Source organism: Catharus ustulatus, chromosome 1, assembly GCF_009819885.2.
Source record: "Catharus ustulatus isolate bCatUst1 chromosome 1, bCatUst1.pri.v2, whole genome shotgun sequence".
Lineage (NCBI taxonomy): Eukaryota > Metazoa > Chordata > Aves > Passeriformes > Turdidae > Catharus > Catharus ustulatus.
This window is the reverse complement of record NC_046221.1, coordinates 90771984-90781849: the sequence shown is the minus strand read 5'-3', so window position 1 is coordinate 90781849 and position 9866 is coordinate 90771984.

Sequence of the window (9866 nt, the reverse complement as noted above, 5' to 3'; positions counted from 1 at the left end):
GTCTTTCTTAATGCATATAAACTTGTGAATGTAAAACAGTCCTCAATTGTCTACTCTGGTAAAAATCACCTGCCTGTTTTGGTGCCCAAAAATTGCGCATCAATTTGTCACTAAAGTAGAAAATACATTGCTAATGAAATTTTGACTTTGTACTGTTATAATATTCATACCATTTCTCTCTTCAACACTGTGTTCAAAAGGAAAATAAAATAAGTTGTCATATCTCAGCTACATTTAGATCAAACTAATAAGATAACCAATAAGGTAAGAAGGAACATGATAAAAATGGCAATTAAATATTGCAAACAATTTCAGGCAGAAGGGGAAAATGGATGGGTTCCTGAGTATCCTTCCAACTCTCTTTTTCTTGCTTTAGATATCATTCCACTATGTCTAAGAGGGGAAGAAAGCTGAAAATTGAAAAGACAGAGTGCACAGAATCTGGTCTAATCACTTTTGTCATCTGTGGATATATATATGCTTCAGTTTTCCTAGTCCACTGAAGGTAGTGTTGGAAAGTTCTGCATTTAACTTGGACAGCCAGCAGCTTGGAAACCAATCCCAAATCTGTAATTGAAGTACTATGTGTTTGGAATTAAAATCCACAGCTGATCTTAAAGCCTACTTCTTAAATAGATTTTTTTTCCAAGGAAAGGTATTTTTGGCAGCAAGGCATAAAACTGTGTCCTAATGCCAGTTAGAAGTAATGTTGGTTCCAGGCTAATTACAATCTATTCCACATAAAATGTAAAATAAGTAGTTCTTTGTTTTGGTCATATATATATATTCAACAATAGGCTTTGACATAAAATATTTTAGATCACACTCTGAAAATTGTATGTGTATGTGTGCACTTATCAATGTCAGGACAGTAACTTCATCTTGAACATTCAATGTAAAAAATGTTATGAACCAAATTCAATTTTACTTGGGTTAATATTGATTTAAACATTTGCCATCGTCTTTCCTTCAGAGTTGCCCATTCACTTCAGAGAGCATGATCAAAAAGTTCTCTCATCCTGAACGAATGTACTATTCATCTCATACAATATGAAGGGCCTCAGCAGGTGTAAATTGGCTTTGCTCCATTGAATTCAGTGAAACTGTGTCAGTTTTCCATGACTGGAAATGTGCCCATTTTAACTTACAGAATAGGTTATGTTCAAAGAGGTCTTTAATCACCAGGTTTAACGAAGAATTATTCTTTCATCTGAATGTTACCCTAACTCCAGCCTTGACTGTCCTTCCCCTAAACTCTATGGGCAGCATTGGTTTCATGATACAAGTAAAGATCTTTTATTGCTTTATATAGTTGTTAAAATCAGGTATTTAACAACTAAAATAAGATCTTTTGCTTAATTTACTTTATAAATGAAGTAGGGTTGGTTTTTTGTTGAAGGTTGCTTAATAGACTTTTCCTGGGAGTTGCTATAGTAACGCAGTGCAATAATTGAACCTTAAAGGTGATGTCTCATTTATGTTGAAAGATAATGCATGCAAAGGGAGAGAACATAGAAACCTTTTTACTAAATCATTTAAGGTCTGTTTAAGAAGGTGTAATAAAATGGTAAAATTCCGGTGTTGTTTTTTTTTTTCCCAGGTTGTATTTAAGCAAAATGTGAAAGATAAAAATTTATTCATTTTTTTTTTCTCTCAGTTCAAGTAAAAAGGAATGCAAATATTCCTTGAGTTCAATATAGAATTTGATTTTTTTTATTTAATCTGTAAGTACAATTCAAATTTGACTCATCAAGAATTAAGTCTGCTTTCACTATAAATGCTACCATTCCAAAAGGCTGCATTTTCATGCAGAAATCTGTAGTCATTCACTTGTTCACAAGACCATGAGAGAAAAAACTTTATAGGGCATGGTGATATTCAGAAATCAGTTGACTTCAGCATAGCTGGTATCAGTGACAAGGCTTAAGCATCATTTGTGGCTCAGCTAGAACACTTTCAGCTGAACTGAAAAAGTGTCTATTTTCCAAGTTTGACATATAAACATTGCACTGCACATTATCATCAATATCAAAATTAGGTAGCAGGATTCTGAAAGAATGTTCTGTCAGCTATTATTCTCCATCCGAATTATTGTAATCTATTCATCTTGGCAAATCTCATAATTAAGTAACTCCTGTGCAAATCATTAATTGGTTCTTTTCCATAATCTCCAGTATAGGCAGTGACAAACAATACTAAACCATTTTAAAGGAAGCTTGGGGATACAGTAACAGATGATTAAGTGGAGTTTGTTGCCTGACATTTCACCTACTTGAGCCATTGCTGAAATAGAAATTGCAAGTTTAGTTTCATTTAGCTGTGGTTCAGATGTGACATTTTGGTTCTGGTTGTGGACTAAAGGACATGACTCTATGGTCCACATCATTTAGAAACACTGTCAGAGAAGTGGGTTTTCTATTCTTGCAAACCATGTAGCTAAAGTTATGAATTGAGAGATATGCCAGGTCACAGCTGGAAGGAAGGAAAGTGCAGAGACACATTAGATGCTTGTAAAGTTGTGAGAAACATGGAGTATGAGACATCAATTTATGTCACTCTGAACTTCTTTTAGCACTCAAAATTCAATCATCCACATTCAATAAGAATCATGAGGTTACAACTTATAAACCTGAAAAAATGGGAAATATACAGGTCTTCTGAGACGAAAATCATGGTGTTTTACTGTACTATTTTGTAGGATAAGGGTATGAGTGGAATCTCTAAGAAAGTTACAAGAAGAGAAACGAATTGAAATACTTTTGCTGATATAAGAATTATCTGAGAATAATATTATGAGGTTAAATCTTTCTCATTTTATAAAATTAATTTATACCATGGCTCCTATATGTGAATAGGATTTAAAATTAATACTAGAAGATATGAGGCTTTTAATAAGGCTGATAGAAAGGTGAAATGATGTGGAGACTCTAAAACTTGTCCCTAATAACATGACAAAATCCTCATTTTTTTCTACAACATGACAAAAATGATAATGTATTTTACCTTGAAATTGGCTCTGATGGATGCTGCCTGCATACAGAAATATTTTGCTCTTCAACAGAAGGCTTCAAGTCATTTTGTGAATTTTCTGAGTTCTGTTTGTTTGTCCCCAGCTTTCTTACAGGCTCCCTTTAGGTACTGGAAGATCGGTATAATATATCCCTGGAGCCTTCTCTCCTCCAGGATGAACAGTCCCAAGTCTTCCAGCCTTTCCTTATAGAAGACGTGTTTCATGCCTCTAACCATCTCCATTACCCTCCTCTAGATTTGCTTCATTAGGTCTACAGCATGATACCAATGGCCATCAGGATATGGAGCTGTTGACCACATCCCCTTTAATAGGAACTAAATTGCCAGAGTCAAATGCCCATGTTCTCTTTAGAGTCTGTTCACCATTGATTTTCAGTGTGATGTGGGCACCAAAATTGGAATTTGTTCCTCCCAAAACAGTGCGTAGCAGAAAGCTTTGCCATTAGCAAGATGCTACAGGCATCAAAGCTGTGTCAATAAAGTCCATGAGATATTTAGCTACTGGAATGCAATGGTAGATAAATGCAGAATGCTCATTATTTTGAACATCCAGATATGGGACTGCAAGTCGATTACACAGTAACCCTTCCCGGCCGGTTTCTCTGACTACACCACAGCTCTTCTGCATAGACACCAAGACAAATTTAGCCTGAGATTTAGAATTGGGCATCAGAAGGAAAAATAAAGTAGTTTTGTTTGCGGTTTGGTGGTTTGTTTTTTTTCCTAATGCACTTTTAACACATGCACATCAGCAGGTTAATCAGGACATTGGAAATCTCTTGTAGTTCAAGAAGCAGACGAGCACAGTTCTACACCTGCAGCAGAGTGACCCCATGCAGCTGCACAGATTGGGACTGACTGGTGGGTTAGCAGTCCTGCAATAAAGTACTGGAGTTTGAACTGAATATGAGTGGACAGTGTTCACTGTAGAAGACAGACTCATACTGAGCTACATTGCTGTGACTAACAGATCAAAAGAAATTATTATCTTTTTTTGTTCACTGTCACTGAGGCTGCATATGCAATACTTCCTATGCCTTTTATTCACCCAGTTCAAAAAGCTGTTAAAAAAAAAGTCCGGTGGTGGAAAAATCAAGATAATCAGAACCAAAAAACATGAACTAGACTAAGAAGCTGAGATGGTTGGATTTTTTTTAAGCTGATGCGGTTTTTAATTAAGGATAATTGGCAGCTACTTGAAGAGGAATTACAAAGGTCACAGACAAATCTTTCTTGGTAGTGGCAGGAGAAGTGATAGAATGATGGCCATGAGTTGCAGCTTGGAATTAGACATTGGCATATTAGATATTATCTTTTCCTAGCCAAATTGAAGGAGAAGGGGGTACAGATGTCAATATCTATCTCTCTCTCTCTATATATATATATCTCTATAGGTGTGTATGTATATATATATATATATGTATAGCATTGGGTCAGTTTACATAGAGATGTCATGGAACCTCCTTGATGATTTCCAAGACTTCAGTAGACAAAGCCATGACTGATCTGACCTAGTTCTGTGGAAAGTTTCTCTGCAAGTAGAAATCAAATTAGGTAACCTCCAGAGACCCTTTTCAGACAAATGTTTTATAATTCCATCAGCTGCTTAAAGTTCTTACATCAGCTGCTGAACTACATCTGAAAGGACAAAAATATCACACTGGGGAATTTGTCAGGAACATAAAAATGGCTTAGGAAAGAGTAGCCTCTCCCTATGTCCTCTAACTACTTAAGAGGAATGTGTCCTTTGCCTCTGAAATGGCACTCAGTTCATGTACAGATGCCACATGACCTAGGGCAATTCATGTATGTCATGGATAATTTTGCCGTCTTAAATATTTTTTTATTTTTAAATTTATTTTTTAAACTGGTCAATGGCTTTAAATTATGTGTGAAAGAGACTTTATGCTTAGTTATTGCTTGTTCCAGCAATTTTCTTGCTGTGGGACAAATAGCCTCATTTTTTGCTTCAAAATGCTGAACTTCCTTGAAAGAGAGAAAAGGATGTGAGTGCAAATTTCCTTTAAATAAGGTTTCCCTAAATAAATTCAATTACATTTTTGTTGAGAAGAAAAATAAGACTCCAATAGGCTTTGTTTGCTATTTTTCTTATTAATCTAGGCCAGGCAATACCTGGGTTTGATAGTACAAGGAAAACCTAAAAATTTTTGCTTCTTATTCTCAGAGACAGCTAAATGAAAACATATTTTCTGGTATTTACATTTCGACTTCTTTCTGAAGACAAAGGCTTTCTTTCTCTCAGTAATTCTCTGACTGATATTTGCAACTATACAATTAGTTTAAAACGTTTTTAGCTTTTATTAGGCTATATGTCTAGTGTCTGGTCATAGAGAACAAAGAAAAGGACCCGTTGAAGATCAGATGCTCAGACACATTAGAAGGAATGCTTGTACCTTTCTCCTCAGGCTATCACAGGAGAACAATCAGTCCCACTGCAGCCCACCAGAGGGAGAGTTCCATCAAAGAAACTTATTTCCTGGAATGTCTTGAAGACTACAGTAAGCTACTGATACCGGTATTAGCCAGTATGGGGCAGAAAGAGATTTGGGGGATGTGCAAAATTCACTAGAGGGTATTTTAAGTGGGAAACTGAATATGGGATTCTTAACTGGGGTAACAAAGGCAGAGAAAAGAACAGCTAGAGGTAAATCAAAAAGGAAGAAGCACATGAAAACATGCACTTGAACAAGAATATGAAAATGCAGAAAAGAAAATGTTACTTCCAGTTGACTGCTAGCCAGCAAATTTATCCACTTATGCCCTGTGGTTTTGATTGTACTGTGTCAAGTCTTCTTTTAAACCCTATTCTTCTTTTCCTGAGTGGAATATTCTGGGTTTGTGCAGCACTAGTGAAATAATAAAGAGACCGATGTGAGAGTTAGCTGCTGCAGGGACCATAAATCCAAAAGAGTGCTCAGAAGGACAAGGGGGCTTGAAGGGCAGCAATGGCAAAGATCATCAGTCTGGACAACTTACTGGAGAGAATTGTTGAGGGAAGGAAGTGTAAATGTGCTGTGTATGTATGCGTGTGTAATGACAAGGAATACAAGTGCCATCAGCTGCAGTGGGGCTGCAAATCTCAAGTTCTTGTATGTCTTGGTGGAGGTGGTCAGGGAGACTCAGGATGTCTGGGGGGAAGCTGCTGGATAGACTTGAGTGTCTAAGGCCACTGGTGACTTGAATGCCTAAGGCCACTCAGCCTCTGGAGTGATCCGCTTTTGAGCAGTAGCTGACTTCAGTACTGCACAGATGGAGAGGAGGAACAGGACTGGCCCATATGCGTTGTTCACATTTGTGGGAATGTTAGGTTTTTTCCTCCTGTATGTTCTGCTAAAGTAACATTTGCTGCATGTCCAGCTCTGTATGTATGTATATCCACATATGGGTAGTATGTGGAGTGCAATTTTGTATATATTTACTGTCATCCTCACTATTGGTCAAACCTGGGGATATGTAGCTGCAATGCCACTGCATCTATTAATCCATTGTATTTTTATATTTTTTTTTGGTGAGATACAAGATAGCAAAGCAAATATTAAAAAAACCATACTTTGTCAAGTTTGAAACAAATTTAAATGAAACAAAAAAATAAAATGTTAACTTGTGAATGATCCAAAAAATTAAATATTAGCCAAAGATTACAGTAATTTCACAACTATAAGGTGCACCCTTTTGACTAAAATTTTCCCCTGAACCCAGTAGTGCACCTTATATGATGTACAAAACTATGACATTTGCCACCCCAGAAGTGCAAGCCCGCAACAGTCCCCAACCCAGTAGAGCCCGCCCGGCGGCGGCATTGGGCCAGTGCCGGGCTGGGGCGAGCCCGGCGGCATCAGGGCAGCGGCCACGTGGCGGGGGGAAAGAGCGGCAGTGCAGCCCAGGTAGGGGGGCAAAGCCACCCGCATTGGGGCAGTGGCAGCCCGGTACAGGCCCGCCAGCATTGGGGAGGCAGCCCCGCGGGGCAGGCCTGCCGGCATCAGGGCACCTGGAGCGCCAGGGGACTCCCGGAGCAACGGGGCCCCGGGGACACTGTACGGAGCAGCGGCGGACATAGTCTGCCCCCGGGGACGCTGCACGCAGCGGCGGTGGGCATGCCCCGCCCCACTGGGTCCAGGCAGGCCCAGGGGTCCATGGTTGCTGGGTTGAGGCAGGACCTCAGCCAGCAACCGTGCGGGGGGAGCTGGGGGCGGATCCTTGCTGCGAAAAAAAAGTGCGCCTTATAGTCTGGTGTGCCTTATATGATCTACAAAGTTGCAAATTTTGCCGACTCCCAGGGGGTGCGCCTTATAGTCTGGTGCGCCTTATGGTCGTGAAATTACTGTACTGTCAGAGTTTGATACTCCTGGAATTTTTAATGAGAAAAAAAGTAACCTCAGAAGAATGAGAGGAAAACAAAAAATAGAAGTCACAATCAAATGTTCATCTATTTTGACTAGATATACAAACTATTTATAAATACTGGAAGAAGGCAGGGGGAAAACCCTTTAATATTGAATCAAAGATAAATGAGACATTGCAGAATATTGTTGTAAATTTATTTCAAGCATGTATGAACCAGCTATACTGAGAATAAACAATGGACCAAGTTATGCCTTTCAGAACCTCCGGACAGTTGAAAGTTCATCATCAGAGATGGGAGTAGAGACTGTAGCTTCTGTTCCCAAAATATATGGGTAGTGCTTGACATCTTGTGGAAAGTTAAGGAGCCGTTCCAGCTGACTGGCTGGATATGTAAAGATTCACCAAGGAGTAACCGAAATTGCAGTCAGACAATACTGGGCAGTGAGGACCACAGACAGAGAATGACTCAGAATATATTGGTATTCCTCAAATGTGGGTCTTAATTAACACAATATTTAAGCAAAAGTCTCCAAAATCTCACATTACGGTTTTGCTTATGTTTCCCCAGGTTCAGGTATGATGATGGGCCGTTTATTTTCTGACAGGGGTACTGGGAAGTGATTCTAGTTACTGACTTTAACAAATTCGTCTCTTCTGTGTGAGTTTCAGGTTAACACTTCTGCTTAGGAGTATATATAAATTTCTTAAATGTCTGCAAGATCACTCTTTCCTAATACATTCATACCATATAAATTAAACACATGTATTGCATATTTCACTTTATTCTTCCCATGGAGAAACAGAAAATTCTAATAAATTCTCATAAAATCTATGAATTTTATAGATATATATAATATATAATATATAATACATAATATATAATATATAATATATAATATATAATATATAATATATAATATGCAACATACAATATACAATATATAATATATAATATATAGCATATAGCATGTAGCTTATATATCATATATTATATATTACATATCATATATTACATGTTAGATAATATTAATAGATAATTATAATATATCTCATATATCTGATTCTTATGTCTTAGTTGAACTTGCTGGAAATGATCTTTTTAAAGATTTTGTGGTTAAATTGAAAAAAATGTTGGAGAGAAAGAAGAGGAAGATATTCCTAAATCTGCTGTAGTATTGTACTAATTCTCTACAATGATGTAAAATTAGACACTATTCATGTTTCAGAGTTCATAAGCAGTATTGTGTTATGCAATGTAACCTCCTCCTTCTACCTATGGAGGGCAATTTTATAGATGAATAAAGAAATCTTTCTACCAATTTGGTTATTCAATTACATGTTTTTACAGTGTGTAAGGTTTTTATCACAATGGTATTTGTAACAATAAATAAGTCTAATTTTTTTTGGCCAGTCCTTCAAGTGGGTGAAATAGTCATCCCTCAAACCCAGTACTTTCAAATGAATTACAGTGATTTAAGTTTATATTGTGGGTTATGTTTGGAAAAGCACAGAGCTGCATATTTTCAAGAGGGTCTGTGGGTGCACAGATTTTTATCTCTTACTGAATCCTTATAATAGAATTTATAACTGTGAGTAATGCAGGTGCCTTATGAAAAAGGTTTAATATCACTGGAAATATATGTGCTATCTGACTCTACATTGGCACGGAGACCAGAGATTCAGGATGAAGAGCAGTAACAGGGTATGACTGGGTCAGATGTGCTATAGTTTCTGGTGACTGACTTATTCATTGCTTTACTCAGAAACACAGAAGTAAACCTCTCTGGAGTCAGGTGGCATTTAGGCTTTGTGTGGCCACTGGCCTGCCCCAAGAAGGAAAGGTTCAGAAGTGTGCCTTCTTGCCTTCTTCTTTGCTACTTTGCAGAGTGGGCAAAGAAGTGTTGGAGACAGAGCAGAAGGTATTCCCAGCATCCTCAGATGGGAAGCAAGAGGTAGTTGAGGTTTATCAGTTGAGGTTTATCAAGGTTTATCTGGGATTGCTCATGGCAGAGCTCTTAAACCACAGCTCCTTATGTGGCCTTCCCAGCAACAGAGAGGAGCCGTGCTGGAGCAGCTACATTTCAGCCAAAGGACAAAGCAGCACTGCCAGATGTGGGCAGGGCCTGACAATGCTCCTTTTTTGCTAGGAGACACCAGTCTCTCTGTGCGCCTCACCTCTGAGACTGTTTCCCTATTAGAACAAAGGGAAGGAGGAAGGTAAAGTCCTCTGGAAGGAGACGGGAAATTGCTCTTCTTTTAGAGGCTACTGAGCTTGCTCAATATGCGAAGTACTTAAGAACTGAGAGGGTAAGGCTAGAGAAGAATTTCTATTTGCAGTTTGAAGCCTGATCCTCATGGACTCAAGAAACTTTTGCAGACTGGGAAATGAGAGCTAGATTAGGTATGGCATGAGCTATCCCAGGTGGCTGCAACTTTGAAAAAATATCCCTGAACTGACGGTAATAAAGGCC